The sequence below is a fragment of the Palaemon carinicauda genome, chromosome 7 (assembly GCF_036898095.1).
Source record: "Palaemon carinicauda isolate YSFRI2023 chromosome 7, ASM3689809v2, whole genome shotgun sequence".
Taxonomy (NCBI): Eukaryota; Metazoa; Arthropoda; class Malacostraca; order Decapoda; family Palaemonidae; genus Palaemon; species Palaemon carinicauda.
In genome coordinates this window covers 34976176-34988675 of record NC_090731.1, presented here as the reverse complement: position 1 = coordinate 34988675, position 12500 = coordinate 34976176, and positions in this window count along the sequence as shown.

Sequence of the window (12500 nt, the reverse complement as noted above, 5' to 3'; positions counted from 1 at the left end):
TGATGGCCGAGCCATCGCTTTTCTTTGAGCTGTCGTCCTGCAATCTCACCGTTTGCCGGTGGATTGCTGTTTTCCGACTGCCTGCGGCTATTCCGCCTGCTGGCAGACATGACAACTGCCGGCGGCCATGTTGGCTGCCTCGGCCCTGTTTTATACAAATTGTTGGCGGCTATGACGGCTGCTGGCAGCCATTTCATCTGTTGGCAGCCATGACGGCTGCCCGCCATGATGGCTGTTGGTGGGAAGTCTCTTCTGTCACCAAGGCTTTTCAGTCCTCCCTTGGACAGCCGGCCACAAGTTCTATGACAGGCTCTACCGCCGGCCAGACCGGCACAGATAGGTGCTGACTCAGCCGGCAGTATGCCGACTTTACCAGTGCTGCCAGGTGCAAGCCGGCCGGCACATGACCTTGCCGACGATGGTACTGGTGGCTGGATGGAAGCCTGAATGTTACATTTCCCTCTTCCATTTGAACTTTCTTTCTAGAGAAAGGCAGTAAATTAGATATTTACATCCTTAATTAGTGTATACATACACAGTAATAAGGCAGCCTTCACTCCATGCTGTCTCTCTCTTTTAGCTAGTATGCTGGCTGCGCTGGCAGGGACTAGCTATCCGGCTATATGTTGGGTGAATTACAGTATAGGTTTATACATGTAGTCAGTATATTTGCAGTATAGGATATACTGCAGATAGAAAAACTATTGTATATATTATACTAGTAGTTATTTTCCAATATATCTTGGGTATCCTTGCCCGGGTGTTTGCTGAGACCAATCCTATATTGAAAGAATAGTATTTCTTCAATATTCAGTTTTCATATTACCCTACAATATTAAATAATTTAAAGGGCTGGTGGTATTACACATCTAACCCTAAAAGGTTAGAACCCTTATCCTTGAGTTTCCCTGATCAGGAAACTCTATGATTTTAATATTGTAAGGGAAGGTCACAGCACAGCAAATGGGCTGAGTAGGATACACAAATATGTGTCTTTTATATTTCCTAGTCCAGTCGGCGTCATGCCGGCTGGACCGTGCAGTCAGATGCTTGCCACAATGGCAGCACACTGGCTTAACTACATTATATATAATTATACAGTAGTCGGTATTTTGCAATATAGTATATACTGCAAACAGAAAACTTTAGTATAATTATACAGTAGTTAGTTTCTAACATATTTTGGGTACCCTTGTGCAGGCTTCTGCTGAGACCGTTCCTATATTAAAAGAATAGAATTCCTTCAATACTCTGATCAGAAATCAGTCATTCTTACCACACAGTGTTAAAGAATAAAAAGGGGCAGTGACTTGTACACTTTTCTACTCTTAGGGGTTAGAACACTTTCATTGGAGTTCCCTGATAGAGGAATCTCTTTATAGTTTTCATAGTTAATACTGAGGGGAGGTAACAGCGTTTGCTTGCAGGGAATACACAGGTATGTGTCTCCCACTATCCCTTTCTAGCTTACAATCCTAAGCTATTTTAGTTAAAAGATGACTTTTACATATTGCTTATCAGTGAGATAATCAATTGTATACTCATTCTGCTGTCCTTTCTTCACAGGAGGGACTCCAGATTACATGTGTTGCAGTCTTCTGCAATATCAAGAGTAAGTACTTTTGTGGTCATAATACATGCAGGTTTCATGCCCCCTGCAATATTATTTCCGAATCCCTGCATTATTGGAACCCTCAAGATTGCAATGTATGTCGGACCTTAATGTCCGAAGGTTTCGAGAATCCCAAGTCGATGGAGTCTAGGGATTCAGCTCGTAACAAACTACGCAACTGGGTGAGAGGATTCCAGAAAATCTCTCCGGGACCATACCTACCTAATGATAGGATGTGTAGCTTACTATTCCGGAAAGCAAGTAAAGAAATAGTGGTGTCCCAGGCACGATTCACACCTCCGGAGGGCAGGAAGCCCCCACGGGAAGAGGTGGATAATGTCGTGTTGGAATTGCTTCCGTCTGTGCCGGGTCAAGAGCTGTTTACATCGACATCTTCACCCTCTACCCCTCTATTAGACAAAATGGACCACTTTCTGGGCCATATGAAAGGTCTAAGAGAAAACTTTCGCAAACAAGACGAAAAGGAGGAAGCGAAATTCAAGATAGAGCTCTGTGAAGCTCCACTTGTCGCTCCCCAAGGGTCATACAAACGACCCAGAGACCAAGACCTTCCGACATACTCCAAAACCAATCCTTGGAGGTTTGCGGAGCTTATGCCGATTCTAAACGGCAAACTCTACATCTCGAAGAAGATTGATAATGTTCCTTTGGATGAAATCCAGTTTTGGCCAAGCTTTAACGCTTTCCCTAATTGCTTCATTCGACTGAAGTATGAACCAACATCAAGAAAAGAAACGGAACTGAAGGAGGTCATGATTCTCAACCATGATAAGGCACAGGCTATCTTGTCAAATAGCCTGAGAAAGACGGGTTACTCGGTGTCGAAAGTGTTCACACTAAGTATCAGACTCCCTTCCTTTCCTGATCCTGCTTCAATATCATTCCCCTTTACATGGAAGGCATCTAAATCTGTTGCCAAGGCAGTGGAGGCAGGTAGACCATGTCCTGCACTCGAGGAGTGCATGCCTATGTCACCAGCCTTCCCCATGCAGGAAAAGGATTGGAAGGAAGTCCACTTAACCTTTTCAGTAGGAAGACTAGACGTGGATGTCGCTAGATGACAGTTTAGCGAGAATCTCCCTAAACTTTCTGAGTTTCTTTTGGGCAAGGAACAAGAGACAAAGGAGAGACTTGCAGCCTACCTATCCCTACAGAACTGCATAGAGTTGTGTTCAGCCTATCAAAGTACCCCAGACATGCTCATGGTCTTGGCCGAAATGCATATGGCCACCTTAGTAAAAGACCTTTATGCCTTTATGAAGCCTAGGAGAGCCTGTAGGGAGATAGTGTTCGCTGCCGCAGCAGTGAAACATGAAACCAGGAACCTAATATCTTCCAACATCTGGGGTAGAGACCTCTTTCCAAACGAGGTAGTTAAGAGAGGTGATTAAGAAGGCCACCATGGAGAACATAGGACTTCTCCAAAAGTGGGGCATCTTTTCAAAGAGAATGTCTTCCATGGATGTGGATCCCCAACCTAAAAGGAAGACGGAAAAGTCTAGAAATTTTCTTCGGGCTGTTCAACAACATCCCACAGTTACGATGACTGCGGTGTTACAGGCAAACGGTCGAATATGTAAACCTTCTGATCAGGCGAAGCAAAGAGACTCTTCTGGTAGGAGGAAGGTTCCTTCAGGATCGCTGGACCTTCGATCCTTGGGTCCAAGGCCTAATCAAGATGGGACTAGGATGGAAAATAGACATGCCTCCACCATCATTTCCTGAACTCTTCCTACACTCTAACCCCCTCCTGGAAGAGTATACCTTAGAGCTCATGAGCATACAGGTGGTAAGGAAAGTATAGTCTTTCGATTTCCAGGGAAGGATGTTCGGTGTTCACAAGAAGGATTCAAGAAAACTTAGAGTCATTCTGGACTTGTCACCGCTCAACAAGTTCAAATAAAACAGCAAGTTTAGAATGTTAATCCTTCTGAACATAAGGACCTTATTTCAAAAGTGGTGTTTGCAGTCTTGTCAGACCTGAAAGATGTCTATTGGCAGCTTCCAGTCAGTCACCCCCTCTCCTCCTACCTAGGATTTAAGTTAAAGAGGATAACGTATGTCCTAGGAAAGATACTTGTCAGACTAAACACAGCCATAAGTATCTTCATGGGATTGGCGGACACAGTCACGCAAAAACCAAGCCTAAAAATGGTTAAGGCAACAATGTACCTGGACGAAAGGCTGGGGTGGGCAGCAACCGAAGTGGCTGGTCTATGAGCATCCAAGGAAGTCTTCCGGTTCCCGGAACATCGGGGATGTAAGATAAGGTTCAAGAAGTCTCGATTCTCTCCAGCTCAAAGGCTTCAATGGTTAAAAAACCATTGAAACCTGTGGTCACACCAACTCTCCTTTCCCTTGGGGATGTAAAAGGATATTGTGGGGTTGGTCAAGAGACTATGGTAATCAGTCAGGATTCCAAGACGCTAACAGGGAGGAGTTCTGAACTCTCTCCAGTTCGCAATAGTGACAGACCCAGTGCTAAGTGCACAGTTGAAAGATGCGTTAAGAGTGTGGAGATGATACGCATCAAACGCTCGAAGAGATCTAAAAGGACCGATATCGGTCTTTCCTTAATCGCTTCTCAACCAATGGCCAAAGGCCAAAAGCCTATGGAAGACCGTGCCCTTGAAACTACCCCCACTATTGAAGATCATCCGCATGGATGCCTAGTCGGAAGAATGGGGTATTCACTCCCATCAGAGGAAAGTCCAAGGGATTCGGTCATTTCTATCCAAGGCCATGTTGATCCTGTCGTGGGTGGGGAAACTCTCTCCACGCAGATCAGGCCTCCTCAGGCTGATATAGGACATCGGAGTGATAATGAGACGTCGGAACCGACAAGGCTAGAGAGCGTCTCATAAAGTTTAGTTGATGTTAGCCATCCCTTACCTACAAGGATGGCACCTATCAGCAGTTCATGTACAATCGATCCGCAATGTGATAGCGGATGCTCTACTCGGGCTCAAGCCGATAGAGTTAGAATGGTCCAGAGATGCAGACCTATTCTCTCCCAGATGGGAACAAGTCCCCGAGCTGCAGATCGAACTCTTCGTCACGAGCATCATCAAGAATCTACCTCGATATGTAGCCCCATACGAGGATCCTCTAGTGGAGATAACAGACATCATGTCTCTAGTATAGAAGGGATGGACTCAGGAATTCCTGTTCATCCCATCCAATCTCCTGCTGAAGATCCTCAACATGCTGAGATCCTTCCAGGGAGGAGTGGCTCAGTTGGCTCCCAAGTAGCCCAAGAGCAACCGGTTCCCTTTAGCGAAGGAACTGAGGCTAAGGCTGGCCCTAGTTCTGAGCCCAGGACTATCTTAGAAGATTCAGAAGTTAATTTCCTTCGATTTATCACAGAGAGCACAAACCCTTTATTTCATGATTTTCTTGCCCTAGCGGTTAGGAAAAGATTTGGGATTTCAGAAGGCAATATAGAATTCTTAGAAGAATACAAGTCCAAGTCAACTAGAAGACAATATGAGTCATCTTGGAAAAAGTGGATTGCTTTTGTAAAAGCAAAAGGATCGAAAGAAATTTCAATGAACTTCTGTCTGGTCTTCTTTGTCCACCTTCATAATCAAGGTCTGGCGGCCAACACAATATCTACGTGCAATTCTGCCTTGACTAAACCTCTTCTATATGCCTTTCAAGTGGATTTGGCGAATGAGATCTTTAATAAGATTCCGAAGGCATGTGCAAGGCTTAGGCCTGCAGCACCGGCAAAGCCCATCTCATGGTCTTTGGACAAGGTCCTACATTATGCCTCATCTGTGAACAATGAAGATTGTTTTCTCAAGGATCTAACCCAAAAGGTTATATTTTTGTTTGCTATAGCCTCCGGAGCTAGAGTTAGTGAAATAGTGGCCCTATCTAGAGATGAGGGCCATATTCACTTCACAGAAGCGGGAGAACTGAATATCTTTCTGAGGGCCATATTCAGTTCACAGAAGTGGGAGAACTGAATCTCTTTCCTGATCCAACCTTACTCACTAAGAACGAGCTACCCACTAAGAAGTGGGGTCACTGCAGAATCTGCCCTCTGAGGGAAAATGTCTCTCTATGTTCTGTAGAGTGTCTAAAGGTCTATCTTCGTAGAACTTCAGACTTCAGGGGAGGACAGCTCTTTAAAGGAGAAACCTCTGGATCAAACTTATCCCTAAAACAACTTAAGGCGAAGCTCACCTACTTTATTCGCAGAGCAGATCCTGACAGTACTCCCGCAGGTTATGATCCAAGAAAAATTGCTTTATCTCTGAACTTTTTTCAGTATATGGACTTTGAGTGTCTTCGCTCATATACTGGATGGATTTCATCCCGAGTGTTCTACAAACACTATGCTAAGCAGGTCCATGAACTGAAGCATTATGTGGTGGCGGCAGGTAGTGTATTAAAACCTGTCGTCTAATTCTGCGATGAACAGTCAATTGAATGGGACGGTCAATTAAAGGGAGAGGGGGTCAGCACTTGTAGTGTGATCCCCTTTTAAATGAGTGTTACCATTGGGACACTAAATCTGTTCAAAATCTCAGGTGTGGAATTATACAGATAACACTCGTGCCGTGACATTGTCGATAGGATATGACATGTACAGAAATTATGAAAGAAAATTTTTATTAAAAACTTTTCTTCAGTCTGAGAGTGGCACTCATCATTTCTTCCCTTTCAAAAAAGGGAAAATAATTTCTGTATGTGTCGCATGTATAATTCCGTTTTCATGCTACATTCGTTTTACTTGTTAATTAGTTTAGTCATTTATTAGAACTAAATGTCTATTAGAATGTAATTGCGTCCTAATTCACCAGACAATTTGCATATTTAAGATGCCAGAGTTCTTTGACTTACTCATGTAAGTATAGTTCATATCATTGTATGCTTGCAAACAATGGATATAATGGACACTGATATTGTTTCGGCAATATATACAAACCGTGAGACCGTTTGCATACCCAGTGTATATTTATGTTTGTTCATACAATATATGCTAACCTTGAGGCCTCTTTTCTACCGTCTAGAATGACTCTTCCCTGTAGGGGGCAGGAAGCACTAACATTGTTAATGATTAGTGATGATGACGGATAATGGTAACGTCATTTGCCTCTAATGGTCCAGATGACCATAGAAATTTGTCCCAAGGTTAAGGCACTGATGAAAATCCAGATACATTAATGCTTTGGTATGCTTCCATCAGGACAACATGGCTTGAGACCAAAAAACAGATTTTGAGCGAAGCGAAAAATCTATTTTTGGGTGAGATAGCCATGTCGTCCTAATGGACCCACCCTCCTTTTCTAAAGAAAAGATCTTCGCAGAATCCCTACCGAAACTACTGTATCTGTAGCACCATGCTCAATGCTACAAGGAATGTCAGCCGTCTTGGATATTGCACCGTTATGATACTCAATAGTAGTATGGGAGTTAGGGTAACCTTGATACGGCTCCCCTTCTAATTTTGCCACTTTCCCCCTTTAAGTGTAAACGCTATTCGGGGTGCAGATTGCTATGTGGCGTGTCAAGAATGCGTCACCTGATATTATTCGATATCCTTGAGAGAAATTTTTTGGATATTCGCGCTAGGAGTTAGAATTCTGGAGACCTAAAGGTAAATTCTCTGGGAATATCACTGTAGTACATATAACCTTTAGGAAGCTACTAATTGGAAATTCCATCAGGACGACAGGGCTATCTCACCCAAAAATATATTTTTCGCTTCTCTCAAAATCCATTATATGATACCACATATATATATATATATATATATATATATATATATATATATATATATATATATACAGTATATATATATAATACCATATGCATGCATATATGTACATACATACATACATATATATATATATATATATATATATATATATATATATATATATATATATATATATATATATACAGTATTTATAATACCATATGCATGCATATATGTATATACATATATATATATATATATATATATATATATACATATACGTATATATATACATATATATATATATATATATATATATATATATATATATATATATAAATATATATATATATATATATAAATATATATATATATATATATATATATATATATATATATATATATATATATATATATATATGTATATATATATATATATATATATATATATATATATATATATACATATATATATATATTTATAAATATAAATATATATATATATATATATATATATATATATATATATATATATATGTATATATATATATAAATATATATATATATATATATATATATATATATATATATATATATTATATATATATATATATATATATATATATATATATATATATATATATATATATATATGCATATCCATATATGTATATACATATGTATATGTATATATATATATATATATATATATATATATATATATATATACATATGCATATACATATATGTATATATATATATATATATATATATATATATTTATAAATATAAATATATATACGTATATGTATTTATATACTTATGTATATATATATATATATATATATATATATATATATATATGCATATAAGTGGTATTCTATATAAAAATATATACATATATATAAATAAATATATATATATATATATATATATATATATATATATATACATATATATATATATATAAATATATATATATATAAATACATATATATATATATATATATATATATACAGGGTGTCCAAAAGTAAAGTATGCACTCCTTGAATTGTTAAAATTCGTTAAATTTATTAGTATTAACGTGGAAAACAGATTCACAGGAGAAAAACAATGCATATATAAAGGTTCTGGGAGTTGACTGTACCAACCGTGTGTCACACAATTGTACATAATTATTTTGTATATAATATGCTTGTATCTGCGCTCTTCCCTCGCACTAAAAAGAACCTGAATGATCATGTCTCCGGTTTTGCATTGTAACATTGTCTGTCTCTCGAACATGTTATGTCCTGTTGCCTTGAGGTTTTGTATATAAAGGAGAGTGTTCCTTAATAAACAACTCAGTTGATTGCATCCTGCCTTTGAGTTCACAACCCTCTCTCGGCCTGTCACATTGGTGACCCCGGAAGTCGACTCCCTCCCACCGCCTTCCACCCCCACCCCCTCGCCCCTTCATCGTTGGTACTATGGCGGACTCTACGGCAGTTGGTGCTGCGGCCGCTCCATTCAAACTTTCATCGTTTGCCAGCGGAGAGGCGTTTGCTTGGTTTCACCGCGCAGAAGTCCAGTTTTGTATCAGGGGCGTGACTCGCTCAACCACCAAAGCGGATTATGTTCTCGCGGCTATACCCGAGGACACCTTCCCAGAAATATCCGACTGGCTTTGTGAACAAGGAGACACCCCAATAGCGTATGACGCCCTCAAAACATACCTTCTGCAGCAGTACTCGCCGTCGCCAGCTGCCCGTATAGCAAAGCTTTTTCAGCTCTCGCAACAACAATTGGGGGCCCAAAGGGCTTCGCTTGCCCTCAGGGAAATGACCAGTATCGCTCGCCTTCAACCTGCCGCAGACGGCTCTCCTCATGAGGTGAACCTACTTCGTGCCCTTTGGATACGCCGTTTACCCGAACCTGTACGCGCTGCCATACCCGATGTCGATAGTTTACCCATAAAGGACTTGATGACTAAAGCCGACGCCCTTATGGACAGCCACTTCAAGACCTCCATCAACGCCTCCACCCCTGACGACGAGGATGCCTATTCAACGTCAACTGAAGCTGACATGAATGCCGTAGGACATACACGCCTACCCCGTGACGTGCCGAAGCGGCGACAAAGCCGCCCACCACCCACCAATCGCTCGCGCCCCAACGAACAACTTCTACAGCCACTTACTACCTCCCATCCGCCGCAGTTTTGCTACTACCACTTCAGATTCGGGGCAACCGCGAAGAAATGTGCCAAGGATTGTCAGTGGTCAAAAAACGTGTAAGTAGGCCATCGCTTGTGGCGGTGGCCTCCCATGTTTCTAATCTTTTCTTTTTACAGGATACAGGAACGGGCGTGCGATTTTTGGTAGACACGGGGGCTTGTCGTTCTCTTTTGCCAAGGAAACTCTTCAAGGCACGACGTAGTCTGTCTACATCTGCCGACGTCCGCTTGGTAGCTGCCAACGGATCTGCCATACCCACCTAAGGTTACGAGAACCTCACATTATCGTTCGGAAACGGTAAATTCAATTGGAAGTTTCTCGTTGCTGACGTCACAATGCCAATCCTCGGTGCGGATTTCCTCTCTCATTTCCACCTTCTGGTCGATGTCGCCCACCGACGATTGGTCAACGCAGACTCGTACTTGTCCACCCCTCTTCAACCCCCCCCCCCTCTATCTTCGCTCTCCACATCAGCGCAGCCACGGATGCCTACGCCCACCTCCTCACGTCGTACCCGGAAGTTTTCTATCCAGAACTTCGCCAAACGCCCACGGTTCCTGCCAAGCACGGTATTTATCACCATATCAAGACGACGGAACCCCCAGTCTTCACAAAATTCAGACGTCTGGCACCGGAACGATTGGCAGCCGCCAAACAGACGTTCGCCGAAATGGAGGAAATGGGCCTTTGCCAAAAGGCCTCCAGCCCATGGTCGCCACCCTTACACATCGTTCTTAAGAAAGACGGCTCCCTCCGTCCGTGCGGGGATTACAGGCGCCTGAACATGCAAACAGAACTGGATCACTACCCCCTCCCAAACATTGCCGACGTGACCTCCTACCTGCACAAAGCGAAGGTTTTCTCTATGCTCGACCTCCTGAAGGGGTATTATCAGGTGCCTATGAACCCAGAAGACATCCCCAAGACCGCCATCACCACTCCGTTTGGTACATACAACTTCAATTACTCCTGTTTTGGCCTTCGTAATGCTGGGGCAACGTTTCAACGTCTCATGGATGGCATCTTAGGGGACCTCCCTTTCTGTGTATGTTATGTGGACGACATACTTGTGTTCTCCTCCTCAAAAGAGGAACACCTCCGTCACCTGCGCATCGTGCTCGACCGCCTGCAACAAAACGGCCTTGTAGTCCGGTACGACAAGTGTACCTTTGGCGCCAATTCGTTCTTAGGACACCGTATCACTCCTGAATGAGTCCATCCCCTCCCTGAGAAGGTAGCAGCCATTCAGAACTTCCCCGCGCCCTCGACCGTCAAAGCTCTGCAGGAATTTTTGGGCATGATCAACTATTATCACCGTTTTCTGCCAGCCATTGCCGCCACTCTTGCTCCCCTCTACGCCTCCCTCAAGGGCAAGCCAAAGGACCTGAAGTGGGGTCCCCTTCAAGAAGCAGCCTTTTGCAATGCAAAGAAGGCCCTATTAACTGCTGTGGCTCTCACTTTTCCTATCCCACACGCCCCTCTCCTTCTCTCCACCGATGCCAGCGACGTCGCTATTGGTGCAGTACTCAAGCAGGTGGTCAAAGGCTCGCCCCGCCCATTGGCCTTCTTCAGCAGAAAACTGTCCAAGGCAGAATCGGGTTATTCTACCTTCGATCGAGAATTGCTGGCGGTGCACTTGGCTGTCCGTATCAAGCTTGTAGGACATCCTGCACATCCCTCCGTTGGGAAGACTTTCCCCTCGAAGACTCCAACACCACCCTCCTCTGTGACGTCAGTACTGGTAGACCGCGACCTTGGATTCCTGCTCCCATGCGCCGACAGGTGTTTGATTTCATTCACGGCCTTTCACATCCCTCGTGCCGTTCTACTGCACAGCTGCTGAAGGCAAAGTTCATTTGGCACGGCGTTTCTAAGGATGCTAAGGATTGGGTCCGCGCCTGTACTTCTTGCCAAACTTCCAAAGTACATCGACACACGGATTCAGGAGTGGGCACCTTTCCTCAACCTCAGCGTCGTTTCGCACACATTCACGTCGACGTTGTAGGCCCCCTACCCACATCACAAGGACATTGTTACCTGTTTACCGTCATCGACCGCTCCACTCGTTGGCCTGAAGCCATTCCCATGGAAACTGTAACGTCCGCCTCATGTACATCTGAATTACTCTCTGGATGGATTTCAAGATTCGGTATCCCTGAGCATATTACTTCTGACAGGGGAACCACTTTCACCTCTCAATTGTGGACGTCATTAGCGAATCTCCTGGGCATCACCTTACATCAGACAACGGCCTACAACCCCGCTGCCAATGGAATGGTTGAACGTTTTCATCGCACCCTCAAAGCCGTTTTGATGTCCCGTTGCAAGGATTGCAACTGGTTTACTCAGCTTCCCTGGGTCCTCCTGGGACTAAGGACCACTCCTAAAGACGCCCTCGACGTCTCGGCAGCTGAAATGGTGTATGGCGACCCATTGGTCATCCCTGCCGAATTTTTTCCTTCTACAACCTTCTCCGACTATCTCCAGCACACGTCGTGGGAAAATTTACTCCGTGCCGCCAGACTTACAAGCCCCCAGCGAAGCATCACATACCAATGGACTTGCACTCTGCAATGCACGTCTTCCTGCGCAACGACACTAGCAAGCCACCACTAACGCCCCCTTACACGGGCCATTTCCTTGTGATCCGACGCAGTCCGAAGGCATTCCTACTAAACATTCGGGGCAAAGAAGACTGGGTCTCCATTGATCGTCTAAAACGTGTTTATCTTCTGCCAGATGACCCGCCTACAGTTCGCCTCTCTAGATCAGGGCGCCCTATTTAACATGTACAGTATGTCATTTTTAGGGGGGGAGCCATGTACCAACCATGTGTCACACAATTGTACATAATTATTTTGTATATATTATGCTTGTATCTGCGCTCTTCCCTCGCACTAAAAAGAACCTGAATGATCATGTCTCCGGTTTTGCTCTGTA